The sequence below is a fragment of the Papio anubis genome, chromosome 10 (genome assembly GCF_008728515.1).
Source record: "Papio anubis isolate 15944 chromosome 10, Panubis1.0, whole genome shotgun sequence".
NCBI lineage: Eukaryota > Metazoa > Chordata > Mammalia > Primates > Cercopithecidae > Papio > Papio anubis.
The window spans coordinates 75,237,037-75,262,243 of record NC_044985.1 but is presented as its reverse complement, the minus strand read 5'-3'; the positions used below and the strand labels follow the sequence as shown (position 1 = coordinate 75,262,243).

General features: G+C 41.3%; 1 long non-coding RNA gene across 3 annotated transcripts; it reads right to left on the bottom strand.

Annotated features, from left to right (window-relative positions):
* Positions 1–2,503: 2,503 nt before the first annotated feature.
* LOC103876394 lies at positions 2,504–23,261 on the bottom strand. Of its 3 annotated transcripts, none has more exons than XR_002516207.2 (5): positions 22,036–23,261; positions 14,798–15,009; positions 13,113–13,207; positions 12,750–12,975; positions 2,504–3,258 (listed from the first exon to the last, which is right to left on the bottom strand). It is a non-coding gene; the product is annotated as an uncharacterized LOC103876394 (long non-coding RNA). The 3 variants fall into 3 exon arrangements; XR_002516208.2 differs by having other exon boundaries at positions 13,121–13,207; XR_002516206.2 differs by having other exon boundaries at positions 12,750–13,207.
* Positions 23,262–25,207: the final 1,946 nt, after the last annotated feature.

Genomic DNA, 25,207 nt, shown 5'->3' with positions numbered 1-25,207 from the left:
TTAATTTTTTTTCCATAGGTTATTGGGGTACAGATGGTATTTGGTGACATAAGTAAGTTCTTTAGTGGTGATTTGTGAGATTTTGGTATACCCATCATCCAGGCAGTATACACTGTACCCTATTTGTAGTCTTTTATAGCCCCCCTTCCACCTTTGCCCCCAAGTCCCCAAAGTCCATTGTATCATTCTTATGCTTTTGCATCCTCATAGCTTTGCTCCCACATATCAGCGAGAAGATACGATGTTTGGTTTTCCATTCCTGAGTTACTTCACTTAGAATAATAGTCTCTTGGCCAGGCATGGAGGCTCACGCCTGTAATCCTAGCACTTTGGGAGGCTGAGGCAGGTAGATCACCTGAGGTCAGGAATTTGAGACCAGCCTGGCCAACATGGCAAAACCCCATCTCTACTAAAAAATATAAAAATTAGCCAGGCATGGTGGCACGCACCTGCAATCCCAGCTACTCGGGAGGCTGAAGCTTGAACCTGGGAGGTGGAGGTTGCAGTGAACTGAGATTGTGCCACTGCACTCCAACCCGGGTGACAGAGTGAGATTCTGTCTCAAAAAAAAAAAAACCAGAATAATAATCTCTTAGGGAAGCTTTTAAATAAAGATACTTGAACCCAAACCCAGGGAGTTCCTAATACAATAAGCCTGGGGTTAGAGTGCTTAGCGTACTCCTGAGTGGTAAGGGTTAAAGAAAGTTGAACAAAGAGACAAGCCCAGACTGAATCTGCACCACATTCCTGCTGATGGCTCCAAGTTTAAGCATGTAAACAGTATCTGGCAAGCCACATTATGCAACTCATGTTACTCTCCACAGCGTTGCTAAAGCTAATCAAAGATTGGGGTCCACACCCAGTCTGGCCAGAATAAAGGACTGAGAAGTTCCAACAGTGACAGGGAAGCAGTCACTGGCCTTCCAGTAGTGAAGGAAGACTCAGGGCTGCCTTTTCCCAAACAGTTATATCCCACGACTTATCGAGAGGCAGAGAGAGTTGCTGAACTGGGGCTTCACATTCATGAAGTAGATTTTTGGGTTTGTAGTCATAGAGACACACTGAGAAGACTGGATATTTAAGCTTCATTTTTGTAACCTTGAATTGGTATTTCTTTTTCTCTTACTTTATTGAAAGTATTTCTTAAAATGTCTTTATTGTAATACCTAAATTCTATTCTTTTTATTATAAGATTGGCATTCTTGTTTTTATTTCAGTATAGCTGTGTAATTTAGAGCAAATTATTTAACCATTCTGAACTTCAGTTTCTTCTTCTATAAAAATGAGAGCAATGATGGTTGGGAGCGGTGGCTCACGCCTGTAATCCCAGCACTCTGGGAGGCCAAGGTGGGTGGATCACTTGAGGTCGGGAGTTTGAGACCAGCCTGACCAACATGGTGAAACCCCATCTCTACTAAAAATACAAAATTAGTCAGGTGTGGTAGAACACGCCTGTAATCCCAGCTACTTGGGAGGCTGAGGCGGGAGAATTGCTTGAACCTGGGAGGCGGAGGTTGCAGTGAGCCAAGATCACGCCATTGCACTCCAGCCTGGGCAACAAGAGTGAAACTCCATCTCAAAAAAAAAAAAAAAAAGAGAGAGCAATGATAAAATTGATCACAGGAAGTTAGTTGTTGTGAGGATAAAATAAGGTAATAGATTTAAGACACTGAGCCTAGCAGATTATTAAACCGCTAATAAATGGTACCTATTAGGTGGGCATTGTGGCTCACATCTGTAGTCCCAGCATTTTGGGAGGCCGAGGCAGGAGAATCACTTGAGGCCAGGAGTTCATGACTAGTCTGGGTAACCATAGTGAGACCCCATCTCTACAAATAGTTTTTTACAAATTAGTCAGGCATGGTAGCATGCACCTGTAGTCCTAGCTATTCAGGAGGCTGAGGTAGGAGGATCACTTGAGCCCAGGAATTCAAGGTTACAGTGAGCTACAATCACACCGCTGCCCTCTAGTCTGGGTGACAGAGCGAGACCCTGTCTCAAAAAAAAAAAAAAAAAAAAACAACAAAAAACAACCAAGCAAAAACCTATTATTGGTAGTAATAGCAAAAGAGCAAACTTTTGAGGTAGTAGTAACATCAGCAGTTGAGCCACAAAATCCAGGATCTGAACCTGCAAGCTGAGGGCCAGACCTCAAACCACAGTGACTTCATCCATGCCAGTCAGGCAGCAGGCATCCTTCTTAAACTTCTTTGTTGAGTCTTCAGCTAAAGACTTTAGTAAGTTGTTTGTTTGTTTGTTTGTTTGTTTGAGACGGAGTCTCGCTCTGTCACCCACTCTGGAGTGCAGTGGAGCGATCTCAGCTCACTGCAACTGCTGCCTCCTGGGTTCAAACGATTCTCCTGCCTCAGCCTTCTAAGTAGCTGAAATTACAGGCTTAAGATACTACACCCAGCTAATTTTTGTATTTTTAGTAGAGTCAAGGTTTCACCCTGTTGGCAAGGCTGGTCTCAAACTTCTGAGCTCAAGCTATCTGCCCGCCACAGCCTCCCAAAGTGCTGGAATTACAGGCGTGAGCCACTGCTCCCGGCCAGTGTAAGTTCTTTCTTTATAAAAAATGAAGCCATTCATATTAGTTCTCACAAATTTCAGAGTAGTCTTTTTTCTAGATATAAGGAGGGATGGATGGATGGATGAATGGATGGATGGAGGGAGGGACAGACAGACAAAAGATAGATAATCAATAGTGGAAAGTGTAAAATATTATAATTTGGATAGTTTTGGTTTACCATGCCAAATTTCACTATCCAGTCCCCCAACAAATATTTATTAAATGCTTATTTTATGCCAGACATTTTGCTAGGTGCAGTGAATTCGATAGTGGGCAAAGCCAGGGATGCCCTCTGCCCTCATGAGCCTTCAAAAACAGAACATCCCAATGTAATTTGCAGGGCTGTAATATATCAAGGCAGTGACCTGTATGATGCATTCCTTTTTCAATGTTTAAATCCTTTAAGATCCTCCAAGGACCAGCATCAAATGATTGCTAGTCCTAATTTTCCTGGGCATAAATCACTCCAAGAGTAAATTTCCCATGTTTTGGAGATCACGTGTTCAGGTTTTGCTGGGTGTCATTCATCAGTGCCCTGCGGTGGGAAATTTATAAAAGCATATTCTGGGTCACAGACTCCTCATGTCAAAAATCACTTACAAGGTCATTTAGGCCACCCTCACTCTCCATGAGGGAATGCTCCCATTATGTCTGAAGGTGTTCTTCCAGCTTCAGATAAATACATTTACCTGCAAAAAAAAAATCATTGCTCTCAAAAAGTAGCTTTTCCCTGATGGCATCATGCTAATTACTTGGAATGACTTTCCCTTAGTGAACATATTGTCATAAAATGATAAATTCCCTGAGGCTAACATTTATCATTTTCCAGACCCTGGTCATGGACCTCACCGGGCTTCCTCAGTCAACTGTACTAAACAAATAAAATTACATTCATGACATTTGAAAAGGCAGCATGATTACAGTCATCACTTAGAAGACAATGGGGCAAAAAACCGCTAAAAAAATTTAAAAACAATGAAATCGACAAGTCTAGACTCCAGCCAATCCAAAAGATTTAAAATGAGACATGTAAGGTATATGTGTATGTGTGTGTATATGTATATGTGTATATGTGTGTGTATATATGTATATGTATGTGTATATATATGTGTGTGTGTATATATATACACACACACACACATATAAATTGTAAACTAAATTGAAACAAAAAACATTAAGAAAATTTTAACTCTGGTTTCAGTTTAAATCAAGAGAGAGAAGGTGTTGGAAGAAACAATCAAGTTGAAGCAATTGGGGAATGTTTGCTAGGATTACAGAATTCCAAAATGAGCCAAAGCCCTGATTCAGGGCCTAATTGCTCCTGATGGCTACACTGGACCATCACTAAACTCTCCTTCATCAAAACCTCTAGTGAAGAGTCTTCAGTAAGAACATGTAGGGGGGAAATGAAGCGAACTCTTCAGTACCGAATGATTTCACTTTAAAAGAAATCTCCAAGTGCACTTTTAAAAACGTAGTCTCTATCCTGTCAGCATAAATATGTGTTCTATAAACCTGCAGTTTGTGTTATTAGAAAGCACTGAGTTTTATCAAGTCATTTGAATTTTTTATCCACTCACAATCTTGATAGGGCGGATAATTATTAGACCAAACATAAAGTTAAACGGACCTTCCCAAGTGCAAGAAGCTATTCACTTTTTGCATTTGATCTTGGGTTTTCATTTTAACATGCAATGTAGACATTTAAACACCAGAGGACAGTGTGTGAATGAAAGCAAAGTTCAACTGCTATTCATCTAATTCAATTCATTTACTTACTACATCAAAGTAAAATCTTAATTTTAAGTGCTTTTCCCCCCAAAGACATTTTGTGTCATTTCATGCTTCAGAAATTAAAAGTAGAGGTTGATAGAAATGTGAATCATGAGACCAACTAATCAGGTTAATTTGAATCATAATGGAAATTAGAAAGATTAATTTCATAAGCAATCATTAATAATGGAAGCTCTCATGTACGAATAATCAAAGCTTTAAGTATTATATGGTAATTAATTCATTACTATGGGTTACATATTTTAAAATAGCTCAAATCTTCCTTGCTTTGGTGTGCTTTTTAATAGCAATCCTTAGGGAAGAAAAGCTAAAAGGTTTCCTTACAAAAGTTTTCTGTATGTGTTTTTTAATGGACAAACAAGAAAGCTGAATTAAATTCTACAATAAATAGGCTTGCTCATTTGGTAACAGGCCTTCTTTAACCATGGAATAAGTCAATTGTCAGCCCTTTATGAAAGAGTAGAAAATTATGCTATTGACAAAGAGATAGCCTAAGGTGGAAGACTAATTATATAATTTCGTTGTCCAACATTGAAACTAGTATGTTGTATATGTTCAATTTCATTTAAAAAGGCATTTGACTTGGGGCTTGATTTGGAAAGTGGTCTCGTATGCTGTCACCATTTATAGCAGCACTCATTCAAATGTTAGCTGAATAGTTACATTTCTTATTTGCAATGCCCCTGTACTTTTCCCACATTCAAATTCGTATGCAAAATACTTGTTATTATGAGTCATCTATGCAAAAATCAAGGTACAAATGGACTTAGAATGTACTTTTAAATATTACCTCTTCTCATCTTAAGGAATGTTTTAGTATTATCATTAAAGAATTATGAAAATTGTTAGCATATTGTTTCTTATGATAACATAATCTCTAGAATACAATGGATTCCTATCATATTAAAACATATCTTCTGTATAAACCTTCTCATATATATATAGATCTGACCTTGTTTTCTACATCTCCTTCCATTTTTCTCAGTTTTCTAGGTGATCTGGATTTGCCCTGGTCTTGATAATACTTTGACTATATTTGACTTCCACAATGCTAACTTTATTCATTCCTCTAACCAACAAGTACTGATGTCCCCCACATACTTTTTTTTTTTATGAGACAGAGTTTTGTTCTTGTTGCCCAGGCTGAAGTGCATGGCATGATCTCGGCTCACCACAGCCTCTGCCTCCCGGGTTCAAGCAATTTTCCTGCCTCAGCCTCCCAAGTAGCTGGGATTACAGGCATGAGCCACCATGCGGGGCTAATTTTGTAATTTTAGTAGAGATAGGGTTTCTCCACATTGGTCAGGCTGATCTTGAACTCCTGACCTCAGGTGATCTGCCCATCTCACCCTTCCAAAGTGCTGGGATTACAGGGTGAGCCACCGTGCCTGGCCTGGTGTCCCCCACATTCTAGCTGCTCTTTCTGGTACTCGAGATACTATGGCAAATAAGACAGACTAGATCTGGAGAAAGTTCTACGAAGAGGCTTGCAAAGGCTCTGTGCTTCTCTAAGAATCTAAAAGAAGGCTATTACAACTGACCCACTGAAGTGAATAAAGGAGAAAGTGACAGATGGCTGTCAGATACCACAGGGTCTTGGCAGACCGGGTAAGGGGCTTAGAATTTACTCTGACTGTGATAGGAAGCCACTGGAGTTTTTTAAGCAGGGAAATGGTTTGAACTGATTCCCCTTTCAAAGTATACCTCTGCCAAGGAGGCAGGTGCAAAGGCAATGGCAGAGATAACATGGTGGTTGGACTAGGATTGTAGCAGTGGAAATGATGGGAAGCAGGTAGACTCCACGCATATTTGAAGGTTGGAATGACAGGGACTTCTTTCTTGATGGACTGGCCATAGTGTGTGAAGGACAGAGCAGAGTCAGTGATGGCTCCTGGGTTTTCAGCCGAGAAGTCTGCGGGAGAGGCACGTTTGCTTGGGGTGAGGAGTTGTTTGGGCCATGATAAATTTGAGGTGATTATTAAATATCCAAGTAGAAAAGTTAAGTTGGCAGCTGGATGTAGAAATATGAAGCTCAGGCTGGACATGGTGGCTCACGTCTGTAATTCCAGCACTTTGGGAGGCCAAGGCGGGTGGATCACCTGAGGTCGGGAGTTCCAGACCAGCCTGACCAATATGGAGAAACCCCGTCTCTACTAAAAATACAAAATTAGCCAGGCGTGGTGGCAGGCCCCTGTAATCCCAGCTACTGGGAGGCTGAGGCAGGAGAATCATTGAACCCAGGAGGGGGAGGTTGCGGTGAGCCAAGATTGTGCCATTGCATTCCAGCCTGGGCAACAAGAACAAAATTCTGTCTCAAAAAAAAAGAAAAGAAAAGAAAAGAAAAATGAAGCTCAGAGAGGAGGTCAGAGCTATATGGCTAGATATAGAGCCTCATGAAACTTATCGACTAACTGGAGAAGAGAGTTAAGCAAATAGTATGAATAATAGATAATTCTTTTCTAAAAGAGAGTACATCTGACACACAAAAAAGAAAAAAAAGAGCACAATGGGAGGAAAGCCATATTTAAATTGAACGATTCAAGACTGTCTCTTTGAGAGAGAAAACTCTGAAGACTTCTTTAGCAGCATTGTATTTAAGAGTTAATGACCTCAGATTACAGACCAGACCTTTACCTGTAAAATGATAATTGCTCAGGGAAATAGATCCCTAATTACATGCACTTTCTAATTTAGAGCAGCACCCTGGATCATTTTCCTACCAATTACAAATATCCTTCATAAATATTATATGGAGCATATGCTCGCACAATGGAATATGACCAAGTGGCTCAGCCCTGGTTGTCAGTTCTTTGATTTTTCTCGTTTGTAACTCTTTGTAGAGAAAAGAGGGGAACAACAGCATCAATGAATAAGGAATGATATATATTGAAGTAGCCTGTATCATATGCTTAAACTCTCCGTTCCACACCTCTCAAAATTCCAAGTTTTCTTTTCTATTTGGAATACCTATTAATACCTATTATTATCACAAGTTAAAGCCAGTATCTCAAACTTCATTTTCCAATTTCTCTTTCTTTCTTTCTTTGGGAGACTTAAGCCAAGTTCTTCCTGTAGCCTGTCAGACTGTTCACAGGTAACAGCGCTCTCCTGTGGCAGGAACTGCAGAACAGCTTGCTGTAAGTCTCATCTGTCACATAGTTCATTATCAGAAAGTTTAATATTTTTCCTCGGGAATAAGAAGTTGTACTTCAGGAAAAAAAAATAGAATAACCTCCCAAATAATGGTTCATAATCTTCTTAAAAAGCCAACCTTGGTGAGGCTAACATTGACATTTTCAAACTGATTTATTCTACCTAAGCTCCTCACCCAGAAATTACCGAACACACACACACACACACACACACACACAAATACAAAAATGTTCATAAGACAGACTAAATGGTATGCATGTATTTTTAGGTTTTGCTTTATGCTGCCCTTAGATGCTGTCACAGAGGATCTAGTTGAACAATAAAAATATTAGAGATGCAGTTATTTTTACTGAGTTGATTGGAGCAAGCAGTTTGTAGCCTCAGAATGTAGCAAAGCTACCTAGATACTGTCGAGCTGGTAATCAAATACTTTTTTATTAACATCTTAGTTTTTAAATCATAAAACTTGACTACTGACAGTTTCTTTCATTTCTGTTTCAATGGATTATATCCTATTTGGACTGGATCATTCCCACTGAGCCTCTGACTTCACCCTTTTGTTTGATCTCCAGCCTCCATACCCGCTTCCTGACAATCCTTCTGCCCAACTGCACCAGATTGATTCCTAAATGATCTCTTTGATCATGTCACCTTCCTGTTCAAAAATATTGATGGCTCAGTATTTCTCCATGAAGTCCAAACCGCTCAATGTAACACCAGCTGACATCTCACTTCTCTCATACACACACTCTGCTGCCCAGCTGAGTGGAGGTATCCACCACTGCTGTGCCTCATTTGAGAAGAACTTGCCCTCCACATCTTTGTTGAAGTTTTAAGCTTCCTTTAAGGTCCAACTCAAACGCTGTCTTCAAGACATAAAAGTGCCATTGAGGTTATCTGGGATAACATGTGGTTAGGAGATCTCTCTGATCATTAATTCTTCAAAAATAGCTTACACTATCTGTAGCTATCAGTAGAGGGCCCCCAAAGTGACACCTATTAAGTGCCTATACTCTTGCATTATGGGTCCTGTATTTGCATCTTTGTTGTTTGTTGGTTTTTTAATCTTTCCCAGTAGAGTGTAAGGTCCTTACATTGAAGCCAGCCTCTGTCTCCTTGTTTATCACTATATACCCATGGTATAGCACAGTATCCAGCACAGAGTAGGTGCTCAATAAATGTTTCTTAGCCCAAATTACAAAGTTGTCTGAAACTTTAATAGTGACATTAATTTTAGCCTGATCTGAAGAATCACTGTTTTTAAAATATTTACATTGACAACAAATCATCTTATTTCCTCTCTTACTACATTTTTTGTTAATTAAAATTTTTGTGGTTTATGCTGTGAATTTCATTTGCTTACGGTTGTCATGTATTCCATGAGAACAAGCAAGTTGTCTGTTTTACTTATTTATTTATTTTTATTTTATTTTTAGATGGAGTCTCACTCTGTCACCCAGGCTGGTGTGCAGTGGTGTGATCTCGGCTACTGCAACCTCCACTGCCTGGGTTCAAGCAATTCTCCTGCTCAGCCTCCCTAGTAGCTGGGATTACAGGCGCACACCACCATGCCTGGTTAATTTTTGTATTTTTAGGAGAGACAGGGTTTCACCATGTTGGCCAGGCTGGTCTTGAACTCCCAACCTCGATTGATCCAACTGCCTCAGCCTCCCAAAGTGCTGGGATTGTAGGCATGAGCCACCGCACCTGACCTATCTGTTTTACTTTTTAAAAAAACCATGCTTGACAGGTTTTTAGATTGATCCCCAGCCCTACTACCCAGTAAACCAACGGTTTAGCAATGGTAACATAGAGACCTTCAGCTTTTCAGCCTAAGGCTTTCAATTTTTAACCGCTATAAGACTTAGCTTGAGCCATGAGAAGAATTTACCTTAGTTTTCTTAAGGGTTTCTAGCCAATAATGTTATCCATATGTCTTTTTAAAGCCTTAAATGGAATTGATGCAAATTCACTAGCATCCATTTATTTCAGTTCTGCAAAACCAAATTAGTAGAGCCATGGCAGCCAAGGTCATACTGTTTATTCCAGAGACTTCTTTCCCCTATGTGCCTTTTCAAGCTCCCACAAAGGACTAATAGTGTCATATTTGCCCAAAGTGAAAGCACAACATGAGATTCTTGTGGTAATCTGTGCTCTCCTCCCTCTCTCTTTCCTTTGCCCACTTCCCCATTCCCCGTTCTCTCCCCATCCGCTCAGCCATCAATGAGTTCCGTTCTGTCCCCACCCTAATAACTATAAATGACACCAATGCCCAGCAAGGAGCAAAGGTCAAACAGCTCTCCTGCATTCTTTATTTTTCTACCAAGATTGCAGGATTTATGTGGCAACAAAGGATAAAAAACTGGGCAGCAAATACAAATTGGTAAATTTTAAGAACAGAGGGATTAAAACACGGTGCCCATCGGGAAAAATATACATATATGATCATTGTTTCAAGTCTTGAAAAAGAAGTAATCTTTGCTGTGGTGAACAGGCAAATAACAACAACAGATTCCTGAGGGAATGTGATAGGCTTTGAATCAAATGAGTACAGGTCATGGATTTCCAAATATTTTTCTAGTGTGTCCATTACTTTCCGAAAGATCCATCTCTCTGCTGTTGCTGTTGCCACAGCTACCAGGTTCTCCAAGCAGAAGGAGGGAGAGAGGCTCCTGCAGCTTCCCCAGGGCAATTGACCCCTCCACCCACACACCTTCATAAAACATTCAGAAACCTCTCTGCTCAATTATATGTGCATATACCACTGCACAATAACTCTCCTGGCCACATGTTATCCCAAATAACCTCAATGGCATTGCCATGACAGACTACGAACAAGGCATGGGGACTCAACCAGGATTGTGTCATAGGGTTTTGGCAATAAAGAGGGTTTTGGCCTGTCTTGAAGCCAGGAGTGATTATTTCTACTAATAATAGCTATCATTTATTAAATTCCCACCAGGTGCCAGCTGCTTGATATATGAAATAATGATGAGAGGTGGTAACATTTATTGAGTTGCTCATTATATGCTAGGTACTGTCACAGATTTGTAACATGTATTTTCTCATTTAATGCCTACTCCCCCCAACTACCCTAAAGGCTATATATTAATTTTTTAGCACCAGTAAATAGATGAGGAAACTGAGGTGCAGACAGTTTAAATAACCTGCCAAGGTCACGCAAGTAGTAAATGTTGGAGCTGGGACATGAAGCCTGGAAGCCCAACTCCAAAACCACACCCTTAACCATCATGTTAAATTATCTTCCTGGTTCAGTTACTTTTAATCCTCATCAAAGCTCTACTTTATACCCAGTTCAGATGGGAAGCTGAGGTTCAGAGTTGTTAATTAACGTGGGTAGCAGCTGGGGTTCTGTTCAGGGTCATGAGACACCAAAGCCTGGGGATGCAAGGTACAGAGCTCTATCACCCCGGAAGCTTCTGTGGCTGTCTAGCCTTGGACAAAGGAGTTAAGTCACTGAAGTTTTCTTCAAGAGCTTCCACCTTCTATCCTTCCCATGTTTGATCCCCTTTCCATCTCTGAACTCTCCCCGAGGCCCATCTCCCGCTGCCACTACCCCTACCCTCCCATTATAAAACTCTTCTTTGTCTCCTTCCTGAAGGGGTCTCTATAAGGGAACTCACAAATTAGCCCTTCCTAATTTTTCACGGTATAATATAGCACTTTAGAGTGCTGATTCTGCTGAAAATGCAAATCTCAGGCCACACAGACGTAGTGGTCCTGACTCAGCAGAGCTGGGTGGGCCCAAGCATCTGTGTTTTTCAGTAAGCACCCCATGATTCAGATGGGGGCAGCCCAGCTTGATTGACTCTAGTCCAGTGTGTCCACACCTTCTGACAGAAGATTTGCATCAGAGAAAGGGACTTTATGTTGGGAATTTCAGGCCAGGGCAAGTGGGGCCTTTGGGTTTTGTGTTTGTTTGTTTGTTTGTTTGTTTGTTTGTTTGTTTGTTTTGGGATTTTTTTCTTTTTCTCTGTTTCTTTTTTTTTTTTTTTTTTGAGATGAAGTCTCGCTCACCCAGGCTGTAGTGCAGTGGCACAGTCTCGGCTCACTGCAACCTCCACCTCCCGGGTTAAAGCGATTCTCCTGCCTCAGCCTCCCGAGTAGCTGGGACTACAGACGTGCGCTACCACGCCAGGCTATTTTTGTATTTTTAGTGAAGATGGGGTTTCACCATGTTGGCCAGGCTGGTCTCAAACTCCTGACCTCAGGTGATCTGCCCAGCTCAGCCTCCCAAAGTGCTGGAATGATAGGCATAAGCCACCACACCTGGCCAGCCTTTGGGTTTTGTTTTCCTCTGGCTATCATATTGGTCAAATTTGGGTATACATTTTACTTATGTAAATTTTAAATCGAAGGCCTTTCAAACACTCTTCTCTTAAATTTAAATAGTTGGTCTTTTAAAAAGGTAGAATAAAATTAAAACCTCCAGTTTATTATCACAAAGCTTACTAAATATAACTTTTCCTTTATTTGGTCATTAAGTAGATGCATACATCACACAGGTGAAATAAACAGTGTTGGAATTCCTTTTATGCTGAAACCAGGCTTCTTTCCAGGTGTTTCAAAGGGTGTGTCCTGAGGAATAATGTATAGTTTTTAAAGACACAATTTCTTTTTTCTTTTTTTTTTTTTTGTGTGTGTGTGTGTGTGAGTCTCGCCCTGTCGCCCAGGCTGGGGTGCAATGGTGCGATCTCGGCTCATTGCAACCTCCGCCTCCGGGGTTCAAACAATTTTCCTGCCTTAGCCTTCCAAGTAGCTGGGATTACAGGCACCTGCCACCACGCCCAGCTAATTTTTGTATTTTTAGTAGAGACAGGGTTTCACCATGTTGGTCAGGCTGGTCTCGAACTCCTGACCTCGTGATCTGCCCGCCTCAGTCTCCCCAAAAGACACAATTTCTTTACCAATACCTTAAAAGTTATGTTTTGAAAAAATTGAGCGTTTTTCTCTGTAGTATTTCCATGAACTTTCTTCCAATAAGATTTAGCATGAGAAAGTTAAAAATACTAATGATAAGAAAATATATAGAAAGTAGAAAAAATAGAGGATTATTTTTTTAAGCCTCAAAAGGTTGAACACGAAGCGTTTTGAACCATTAGAACCACACAAAGGATGAAGAGTCCCACCCCAAGGGGACTTAACAGTTGGCAAAGACAACCATAATGTCATAAATAAATTAAGCTAGAATAAATATGAATGCATGCCCTACCTCTTTTATTTTAAGTGCAGAGCTTTCTTGCAAAATTCTTATTAGTAATAAATTCCCTTTGCTACCATGGTGACCTTATAGTTTAAAATGTTCAGTTCTTTTTTCCAGCCAACTTTGGATGTGTTCTGAAGGTTTTATCTGAACTTTTTTTCCAGATACTGTACTCTTCTGGTTGGCATTTGCATAGTCATTTGCATAATGTTATTCCTGATAAAGCTCTGGTTCTCTGAAGAAGAAAATTAGCAATTATTATTTTGCCATGGAATGAATGATAGCTCAGAATGTAAGCTACCAACCTCGTTTAAAAACTTTTGAAATAAGGCATAAAAATAATATGAAGACACGTAGGATTAAAAAAATTACCATCTCACCAAGCACGGCACAGGCTGCTCTTGCAGTGATTAAGCGTGTCCACGGAAGGTCTGGAGGCAGGGGTGGAGGGGCCAAGTTGTCAGTGTCTAGAAAGGCAAAAAGAGCAGGCAAATGATTGGGAGCAAACCATTTAATGAAGGCTTTGTTAGCATATAGGACTGCTATGCTATATGACAGCTGGCACTTAAGAGGCTCATTATTAAGGCAACGTAATTCTGTCCACCTGCAAGCTTGGGAAAAGGGCAATAATGGCTCACTATCGCCCAGAGCAACAGTGGCTCTAATTACAATTTTCCCTAGTGAAAGACATTGCACATACACGCTGCCCACACCCGTACAGGCACCCATTGTTGTTTAGAGTAAGGGAGGATGTTTCTTTATCTCCGCACTTCTCTTAGATGACTCCACATCTTCTTACAGCCGTTAGGGAAGGCCGCTCTTGTTCCTGAGAAAGAAGTGCCCAGCTGTGCTTTCTCCCCAGGGTTACGATAACAGCACATCAAGTCACATCATTAACAGGACTGACACAGAAGACGGGGTGAGGGAGAGGGCTTCCAGCAAAAGCTCATCAGTGTCATCTCACACATCCAAAATATTAAACAACCTTAGCATTTTTTAGTGGGTTGAAAAGGTCAAAGGTTAGGAACACTGATGTATTTATAGGATAATAGCAAAGTCTTTCGTAAGAGGGCCCTTAAAATTTAAATTTTGTCTTATAACTGAAATTATAGAACAGTTAGAACATGAAAATAAATGAAAAGAAAAAATCTCTACTTCCACTACCCAAGTGCTCTGCTTGATGCTTTCACACCTGGTATCACAGGTCCATGCATCTGCTTGTATTAACAGCTGATATTCACGATCAGTATTTTGTCTTAAAAACAAATGAAGAGTTTTTATGTGCCAGGAAAATCCATCCATACTCAGTTTTGAAAAAACAAAGAAGTAAGCTAGATACCCCATTGACCCTGATATGATTATTACACATTGTATGCTTGTATCAAAATCTCTCATATCCATAAATGTATACACCTACTGTGTACCCATAAAAACTGTTTTAAATAAAAAACTAAAATAAACAAAGAAATAAACTAGCCTCATGGCATAAGGAAGACTCAGTCTGTGTCTTCACCCTTACATCCAAGAGTTGAAGAATAATGCAGGAGTAAGAGGAAAATCAATTTTAAAGAAGGAAAACAACCACACGAATCTGTTTTAATTGTCTACATCATTTAAACTCAGCACATTACATTTATTTTGAGGTTTTGGCACATTTTATGCAATTTTACTACTTAAAATTTAAGAGGACAACTCATTGGCTATTTCAGCATTTAGTTATTTATAGGTACACAATAAAAATTAAATATTTGTCCAAACCTACCCAAATGAATTTATAACAACTGCACAAATATCTTCCATTATCATCCAAAGTAGCAGGCCTATAAAATTTCATTTTATGTCTTTGAATGGGAATAGGATATAAATCATAGTACAGTTTTTAAGAATTCAGATTTAGACAGAATATATTTTTAAAAACATGAAAATGCTTATGATATGTGGGGGGAAGTACATAAAGCTGCGCAGTGACAAGGTATTTATTTTTAATTGTATCAATGCAACCCAGGTGTCAGCTGATGCCTCCTGCCTTTAAGATTTAAATACAATTGTTTTCACACCTTTCCAAATTTCATGGGGAGCTTGAGGTCGTCTCCAAAATTCCTGTGCATCCTGGGATGTACTTTGTCACTGTCACTTGTGGTACCAGGTTTCTTCTATTAAACTTGACCTCATGAAAACGTCATCATCCATGGCACTTCTCGACCCCCTTCTTCCACCTTGACACAGGCGTGGAATTCAGCCATTTTTATTTTCCCAAAACTCGTGAAACCTTAGGGCATGAGGCAAGACAACACAGAGTTGGGGTATCCAAGAAGATCACATATCAGGAACACAAGTTCAAATGAAATTGTTTGTAAAAGTTCTCTACCTGCCCTACTGTAGGAATCTCTCGTATTGAATTCAGGCAATAGCTTTCTGGCTGGCTGCTCTGCTCGCCTCTCCTCTCATTGTCTCTCTTTCCGCCCTTCTCTTCTCTTCCCAAAGCTACACTCTTATTCATTTCACGTGGAAGGCAATTTCACTGTCTCTGCTGTTTCCTTCTAAATGTTCCCTGGAGCCTCATTGTCTGTATATTAGAGACTTATTAAGCACTTTTCCTAAACAATATACCATCTTCTTCCCCCACTTTGTCCTCTCCCCTACTTCCTCTGCCCCCTTCTCCCTCCCTCTCTCTCTCCACACACACACACATGCATACATGCACACATACGTAGTGTGATAAATATTCATTTTTTGGATTACATGAAATTGCTTTTATAGTTAGAGAACATTATTTAAAACACGTATTTTGGAATAAAGATGTAACGGGCTTTCTTCTCTTTTTTGGTCTGGAGACTGCTGGCAAAGTTGCTTAGGGAAGGCCCATTGTTAGAATGAATGTAAAGTGTCAGTAATAAACACTGTTTATTCTTTATAATTTCCTAATGCCAAGAAAGTTGTACTCTTACGAGGTTTGTTTCTTTTCTTTTCTTTTCTTTTCTTTTTAACTAAGAGGTGTTTCATTCAAAGTTCCTATAGGTGTTGCAGGTGGTTATTTCTGCCAAGTTACATTCCAAATTGTTGAGAAGGGGTCTAGATTATAAATAGAATCCCCAAAAGAAAGGACCTTTCAAAAAAGAAAACATATGTACATGTACTCACATATCCCAAACCATAAAACAGGTACTTTTGATTGCCAACACAATGGCCATCCCCTACTCTGCTCCTTTTTAAAAATAATGTCAGAGGTCTTATTTTATTCCTGAGACTACTCTCCTCCCATGTGATTCAGGGATCAATCTTGATTGGTCTAAGCCAATTGTGGTGGTGCAATTTTCCTTGCTGGCACATTTTAAGCATGTGCATGTGATCCAGTTCTGACCAATAGGCTATGAGCAAATATTTGCTCGGGGTTGGGGGTGGGGGTTAAAAAGTGGTTTCTTTACTCTTGAAAGGAAAAAAAAAGCTCAAAGAAGAGAGACTCCCTTCTTCTTCTAGACGTTTTCATGTCTGCACACAACACCTGGTGCTGTGCCAGCTGTCTTGTGTCTATGAGTATGGGAAGCGAGGAGATGACACTGCCAAGATGAGATGGCAGAGTGAACACACAGAAAAAAAAAATGGAATCCTTCATGACATCCTTTCACCTCTGAATTAAACAACTGAGCTACCTGAGCACGTATTTTTTCTTAGGAAAAATAAATTGCCCTTCTTATTAAACCAGGTGAGTTTGGATTTTTTGTTTCTTGTGCCAAAAGCATCCTCCTGATATATTGTGTTCAAGCCTATTGACTAAAACTAAACCCCTTTAACACAATATTTATACTGAATTGATGTGAACTTCTATCTCAGAGATGCCATTTTCTTTTTTTTTTTTAATTTCATTTTTTTTCTTTTTTGAGATGGAGTCTCACTCTATTGCCCAGGTTGGAGTGCAGTGGTGCCATCTCAGTTCAGTGCAACCTCCGTCTCCCAGGTTCAAGCAATTCTTCTGCCTCAGCCTCCCGAGTAGCTGGGATTATAGGCACATGTCGCCACCTCGCCCGGCTAATTTTTTTGTACTTTTAGTAGAGATGAGATTTCATCAAGTTGGCCAGACTGGTCTCAAACTCCTGACCTCAAGTGATCCACCCACCTCAGCCTCCCAAAGTGCTGGGCTTATAGGTGCGAGCCACCGTGCCTGGCCCAGGCTGTCATTTTCATCTACATGCTTAAAGATGCCTCTTTCACCAACCCCTCTGGAATTGCTCTGTTTATGTTGCCTTCCTGGCAATTAATAACAGCTATTTTGGCTCAGAAAAATCAACAACTGGACCCTGTGTTTTCTTCTCCATTGTACCAAACAGTCCCCAGAAGAAGAAGAGTGCTATAGAGAAGACGAGTTGGTGATGTCACAGGAATGGCTCCCTTTGACTCACAGCCAAATTTATGGGAAAAAGAATCACCAAAGCAGTCAAGGTTCCACAGTCCGATGGAGGTCACTAACAGCATCTATTTATTCTGTCTTGTATGCAGACCTAAATTTGGTTCAAAGATAACAGAAAGACATTTTATAGGAAATTGACAAAGACACCATAGTAAGTATTTAAAAGACGGACTTGTTTCATATGTGCCTCTGTTACCCTATCCTTTCTTGTTGTCTAGCCCCAGGGGTTTTAGGATCAACAATGTGGCTTTGTCACGTCCTGATCATGCTGGTTTGTAATATCTGTCTTACTAGCAACCGGCACCCAATGGAATGGGTGTGGCTAGAAGCAGTAATGGAACAATCCTGACAAGAGGCATTTTCCACACCTCCTAACAGGGGAATCCCAACGCCCATCTTGTAGCATGAGTAATTTCTCTGTGTTATCCAAAGTATTCTGTTTAAATGTTTAATTTAACCTTGCAAATAATTATGAAATACAAGCCACGCCACATACAGGCTGATTATTTTTCAAAATATCACAGAAGGGGAAAAGAAAAAAAAAAAAACCCTATGGATTATTTACATCTCTCTCAGCTCATCTCCTGAAGGCCAGAATTTGAGAGAGCAATTTAATATGTGCTTCTGTTATTCTTTGTTCCTAAGTCTCCATTTAGGATCATTGATATTAATCCAACTTAAACCTCAGCAATTGCTTATGTGACCTCAAGCAAGTTGCTTAACCTCTTTAAGCCTCAGTTTCCTAGTAAAATTAGACTAGTAATTTTATTGCAAAAAGTAAGATAATGTTGTAGGAGTTATTAAGAAATTATTTTAGGCAAATAGAGAGGAAAAGGGGTCCTTGGAAAGTTTTCATTTTTTAAAGCATCTTCGGAAAATTCTCTTGTAAAGCCCCAGCTCTTACAGCCAGGCCAGCAACCTTTGATATACAAATGCTGGCCATTAGAAAGGGTCCACCCAACATGGCCAGGCTGGACATAAGCAAATGCCAGCCGTTAGAAATTGGGTCCACCCAACATGGTGACTCCTGTAGCCTTCTTGCCCTTGCCCCACATGTGCCTGCCAACATGGCTGCCCCCACATATCCCCACGTATGTAGAACATCGTGGTGCCCTGCATTTGCATATTAGAAGGCTAGGGTAGAAGGGCCATTTTTTTCACGGGCTACGTGAATGACATGCCTTGTCAAACCAAACCCCTGAGCCCTACGCAAATCAAACATCGCCTCCTCCAGCCTCTTCATAAACCTGACTGGTTTCTGTGGCAGGTGCGGTTCCCTCTCTTGGCTTTGGAGTCCCCCTCCTTCTGTCTCTGTACAGGGGCGCTTCTTCCTTCTCCCTTCCTTCTTAATCCTTCTTGCCTATTAAATTCTCCGCTCCTTAAAACCGCTCCACGTGTGTCCCTATCGTCTTATCTAATTCGATCTGAGACAAGAGCCCTGGTGTTCCTCCACTCACCAGAGCCTTATCAATAATTTAGGTGTAGTGTTTGGCCTAATGCTTTGCGAAAAGCAAATGATAATAAATATCAGCTTGTTACTGCTGGAAGTTATCCGCGTTACCGGTGGCAAATCCCTATGGGTCTGTAGCAACCTCAATTCTTGACTCCTCAGAACAAAGAATTCAACTGAGGGGCACAAGGCAGAAAAAGAGACTGAAGCAAGTTTCAGAGCAGGAGCGGAAGTTTACTAAAAAGCTTTAGAGAAGAAAGGAAAGTACACTTGGAAGAGACCAAAGCGGCAACTTGGAGGTCAACTGACCCATTTGACCTTGAACCTAGGATTTCATACGCATTTCACTTCTGGCGTTGTGAGCCCCTTTTCCCTTCATTCTTCCCTTAAGGTGAGCTGCCCACATGCGAGGTAGCCTACTGGCGCCTAGGAGGTGAGCACGTGGCGTGTTTACTGGAGTTGTATGCATGCTCACCCGAGGCTTTCCTCCCTTTTCCAGTGGAAAGCCGGGAAGGTGGTACTCCACCATTTTGCTTCTTAACGTGCATGCTCGAGACCGGTGCCCAATTGCCGAAAGCTGCCCATTACCAGTTTCAGGGGTTTTTATGTGCAGGGAAACTGCCTCTCCCTGCAGCGCTGGCTGCAACCAATTATTATATTAGAGAGGTAGTGTTACAATTGCCTGAACATCATCCGATGATCACCTGACATTCCTGATGAGTAGAGATGCCCCGTCCTGCCCTGCTGATGCCCGACTAGCTACCTTCTGTAACAAGCTGTTGTGGTCTTGTATCATTGTTGCTAACAATTCTGCAAAGAACTTTGGAGTTTGGCTGAAGAAAAATAAATTTCGTTTTGTCATGGCCCTTCTTTTACCTTCCTTATGTAAACCAAAAATAAAATTATAAGCCCCCCCCCAGCCCCCAACCATCTGAATGGACTTCCTTCTCGGCCAGGGTGGTCTTAAAATTTAACCTGAGAGACTGGTTCAGGCCAGGACAGGAAGTGGGGGCTGGACAGCATTCATTATAGCTCACCGGCATCAACATCAACTCAGACCTTAAGTCTGGTAAGAAGCATTTACAGGCCAGGCACGGTGGCTCACACCTGTCATCCCAGCACTTTGGGAGGCTGAGGTAGGCGGAGCACAACGTCAGGCGCTCAAGACCAGCCTGGCCAACATAGTGAAACCCTGCCTCTACTAAAAATACAAAAAAAAAAAAAAAAAATTAGCTGGGCATGGTGGCTTTCTCCCGTAGTCCCAGCTACTCGGGAGGCTGAGGCAGGAGAATCACTTGAACCGGAGAGGCAGAGGTTGTGGTGAGCCCAGATCGGGCCACTGCACTCCAGCCTGGGCGACAGAGTAAGACTCGGTCTCAAAAAAATTAAAAGCATTTACAATTCATTCTCTCTGAAGCCGGCTGCCTGGAGGCTTCATCTGCATGATAAAACTTTCCTTTCTATTGATCCCAGGTCTAGATAAGCTCAACCAATTGTCAACCAGAAAATTTTAGAATCTACCTATTAACTGGACCCCCCCGCCCCCCGCCAACCCCCACCACCTTTGAGTTGTTCCGCCTTTCTGGACCAAACCAATGTATTTCTTAAATGTGTTTGACTGGTCTCTTGCCTCCCAGAAAATGTATGAAACCCAAGCTGCACCCCGACAACCTTGGGCACATGTTCTCAGGACCTCCTGAGGGCTGTCATGGGCCATGGTCACTCATATTTGACTCAGAATAAATGTCTTCAAATATTTTACAGAATTTGACTCTTTTTGTCGACACTAAACCATAAAATGGCGAGGATATTCTGTCTAACGTTGAAGAATTAAGTAAAACTAAATCTTTAAGCACTAGGTTTTACAGGCAGAATTTTGGTACTATAAAGTGTTAGATTTTTTTTTTTTTTTTTGAGACAGAGTCTCGCTTAGTCGCCCAGGCTGGAGTGCAGTGGCGCGATCTCGGCTCACTGCAAGCTCCGCCTCCCGGGTTCACGCCATTCTCCTGCCTCAGCCTCCCGAGTAGCTGGGACTACAGGCGCCGGCCGCCTCGCCCGGCTAATTTTTTGCATTTTTAGTAGAGACGGGGTTTCACCATGTTAGCCAGGATGGTCTCGATCTCCTGACCTCGTGATCCGCCCGCCTCGGCCTCCCAAAGTGCTGGGATTACAGGCGTGAGCCACCGCGCCCGGCCGAAAGTGTTAGATTAAAAGTTTATTTCTAAATACTTGTTCATTTCAGAAAAGTAAAGATTTTTCTTTGATAATTACAATACTGCTGTCTTTTCTTGCACAAAGAAAGACAATGGAGAGATAAGGTAACAAGAAGTCCCCATAAGTTTTCCTTTTATTTTAGTAAACTCTCTACAACCAAGTGGCAAAATTAATTCCACAAGAGGGAGACAGGTCCATGCTGAATTTCCTCAGGGAAAGAAAAAATAAAAATGAAATTATGATTCTGTTCAAGGACTTCTTGAAATTTCCAAAGACATTTTAGGTTTTGTCATATTTTTAAAGGGGTCATTTGTGTGCTCTTTCCTTTTTCTCTCACCTTTCAATGAGCTATTAGAGAAACGGGTCCTGTCTAAAGAGAGCCAGAAATTGAAACCTGGCTCCCAGGCAGACCTTTCAACAAAGGCCACAGCCATCTCCCCACTGGCCTTTGCTCCTCCAACTTGACATATGACACCAGTCCCACCAACCATCGCTTTCTGTGGCAACCAGCTTCCGTTTCTTCCCTTCGTTTTCTGGTCTCTCGCATGGCCAGCCCCCTCTCCTTCACCGGGGGCTGGACGGCAAGGCAGGGAGGGAAGACCTGAAGCTGCGGCTGCTCTGGTGTGTTTCTACCAGATGCCTGGTAGCCTGTGGGCCTCCCAGCTGGCACGCGAGTGAGGAGACCCAGAGCTCGGTGTGGGGAGAACAAGAGACCTACACACAATGGGATCCCAGGAGATGAGCAATAACCCCACTTCTGGCTCAGTCAGCCGTGTTTGGCCTGTTTCCCCAACAGCTATAATTTGTTTTGTTTCTGTGCCAGAGTGGGCTTCCCCAGCATGGGAAAGGATTCATTTTTGGTTCATCCCCACAGTTTCCAGAAGCCTCCCTACTTCAAGCTGCCGCAGCGTATGCATCTCTACTGAAGGATAATAAAGTTGTCTTTGGAAGGAGCATTCCTGACTCAGCCACTTCCTACCTGTGGGGCTTTGGCCTCAGATTCACCTTTCGTTGTGTGGGGGATGATAACAGTCTGCAGAGTATCAGGATTAAAAGAGACTAGACAATTCTGTGATTTTCAAATTGTGCCCTGAGGAGCCCTAAGGTTCTGGAGGACAAATCTAAAAAAAAAAAAAAGCTGCTCTGGCAATGCAGGGGGAGCTCCAGCAGTTTGATATCACGCCCTTCACACACACACACACACACACACACACACACACACTTACTTTAATCACAATAGCTGGTTGGCCTTGCCTAGAAGAGCTTGACCCTCTCCAGATTACAATCCTCCTCTTCTTCCCTGTGCTTTAGAGCTGGCGTTTCTAATCACTAGCCTTATGCGGCTATTTTCAAATGGGGCTTCCCTGGAGCTGCACTGGGGTTTGGATCCACAGCCTCATATCTACCCTGCTCCCGCCCCTTAACCCCACAGGGCAGCTCCGCTTTTCTGTTTTATGTAATGCACTGTGGTTCTGAGTAGCATTGGTAGGGAGGCAGCAGTCTGATGCTCTCAGTCTGAGAAGCCCCTGGTGGAGGGCATCTGGAAGCACTCAGGGGAGCAGTAGTGATGAGGCATGATGCCAAAAAGCATGGGGACTGTGAGCAAGAATTGGTGGGGCTGGGGCTGCCTCAATGCAATTGGCGTGCCAGCACAAAGCTTCCAAATACTTCTCAGTCCCAATACTTACTACTTGCCAACTGCCTGAGACTGCTTTCTTTCTTGGTTTCTGCCAGTTTCAACAAGAAGGAAGAAGGAAGCTGTTTGGCTTAAGCCAGAACATCACATGTTGTGGGAGCAGTGGCCCAAGGACTGGATGTAGAAGCCCAGGTAGCAGAGTGCAGCTGCCACCCACAGCCAGCCCTGCCTCTGACAGGGGATACAGCCAGCTGGCGTGAATGGTCCATGCCACCGTGCCATGTGAGGGACAAGGAGACTCCTCCTCAACTGTAAAACACACAACACACCACACTCACGTATGTGACACACATTTTATTTTTGCCTCTAGAACTTTCCTGTCATTTTACTTTATTTTTATTTGAATTGTTTAATTTTGCCACCCAAAATGTGAAATTATGTCACCCAAAAGGAAGAAGCAGTGCAAGTGTCTGTCAAAAGATAAATGGATAAACAAAATCTGTTTATGCATATACATTCAATGCTACATTATTCATCCTTAAGAAGGAAAGAAATTCTAACACATGATACAACGTGGATGAACCTTGAGGATATTATGCTAAGTGAATAAAACGGTCACAAAAGGACAAATATAGTATGATTCCACTTATTCGAGATATGCAGAGTAGTTGAATTCATACAGACACAAAGTAGAATGGTTGTTGTCAGGGTCTAGAAAGGGGGAGGAATGGGGAACGTATTAGTCCGTTTTCACACTGCTGATAAAGACATAACTGAGAGTGCACAATTTACAAAAGAAAGAGGTTTATTGGACTTACAGTTCCACGTGGCTAAGGAGGCCTCACAATCATGGTGGAAGGCAAGGAGGAGAACATCACATCTTACATGGAGGCAGCAGGCAAAGAGAGCTTGTGCAGGGAAGCTTCTGCTTTTAAAAACCATCAGATCTTGTGAGACTCACTCACTATCATGAGAATAGCACAAGGAAGAGCCACCCTTGTGATTTAATTATCTCCCACTGGGTCCCTCCCACAACACTTTAGAATTATGGGAGCTACAAGATGAGAGTTGGGTGGGGACACAGAGCCAAACCATATCAGGGAAATAGTGTTTAATGGATGCAGAGATTTAGTTTAGGAAGATGAAAGAAGTTCTGGAGATGGATTATAGTGATAGCATACAACAATGTGAATGTGCTTTAATACTACCGAACTGCACACTTAAAATGGTTAAAATGGTAACTTTCATATTATGTATATATTGCCACAGAAAAAAGAAGTTTTTAATGTTTGATTATGAAATATTTTAATCATACAGAAAAATACATAAAATATCAGCTACTTGTGTAAGTCCTTGGATTTAATAGGCACATTTTGTCATGTTTGTTTCTTTCTTTTAAGAAATAAATCATCACGGGTGCAGCTAAACCTTCCCTCCTCGTTCCAGTTGCATTCATCTTTTTCCTCCTTTCCTTGTATATTTTTATGTTTTACTGTATAATAATACACTATTTTGTGGGATGTTTTAATCAGACAAATAATAATATACCTTCCACTTACTTTTTGTTGTATTTTTGGAAATCATTCCAAATTGACCTATGTAGTCCATTCATTTTTAACCTCTGAATATTATTCTGTTATTCGAATCCCCCACTGATGGACATTTAGGTTGCTTCCACTTTTTTGCTAGCACTACAAGTGCTGCAGTGAATACCCTGTGAATGTCACCCTGAGTGCATGTGTAAGAGTTTCTCTGGTGCACAGTCCTGCAGTGGAAATTTTGGGTGGTAGATGACATGTGTTTTCCACTTCACTAATATTGTCAAGTTGATCTCTGAAGTGGTTGCACTATTTGAATTCCTACCTTCACTGAAAAAGATCTCTTGTTTCCACCATTGCCCTCAACAAACTTTGGAATTATTACTTTTTTTCCCATGCTAATGGATGTGAAGTGATATCTCACTGTGAGTTTAATTTGCATCCACCCTACCACAAACATCAGTGAGAGTGAGCAGGTTCTCACAAGCTTACTGGACATTCCAGTTTCTTCTTTGAAAAATTGCTTGCTTCCTGAACAGTAATGTCCAGAAGGCCAAGGATAGTCTGTGTTATTTATAGTTGTATGTTCATTACCTAGCACAGTGCCTGGCACATGATAGGTAGGCATCATTATCTACTGAATGAATGAATTGCCAGGCATACTGATAGGTGCTAAGTAAAAATATTATTTAAAAAGCATTAATGACAGTAGGTGCTATAAATACTCCCGACCTTGAAGTTCATAGAAGTTAAATAATTTGCCCAGGCCACACAGTTATTACACGGTGGAACCTGGACTCTAACCCTGCTCTGTCTCATGCCAGAGCTCACACCCTTAACACTACAACATCCTGCCTCCCCTCGAAACTCAGATGGAAGACAAAAGAATAAAGAACAAATATATGAAGGATCTTTAGTGCTGTTAACAATTCTTTGTTATAATTTAGTTCCTTTATCTTGATTAGATCTCTCAAAATACAAATCAATTTCAATGTCTGAAAGTACAGTTGCTTTTGGAAAGTATCAAATGATTTTCTTAGTTTGGAGGCCTTGTACCAGGCAGAAAAAAAAACAAAAACAAAAACTGCTCCTCTCATTTAAAAGAAAAGTTGGCACCAACTGCTACTGTTTCTAGATCATTTATATCTGTAACCCATACTTTTCACCCAAATAGTAAGCATACCCAACAGCCTATAAGATACCTCTTAGCTCGCCTCTCCAAAA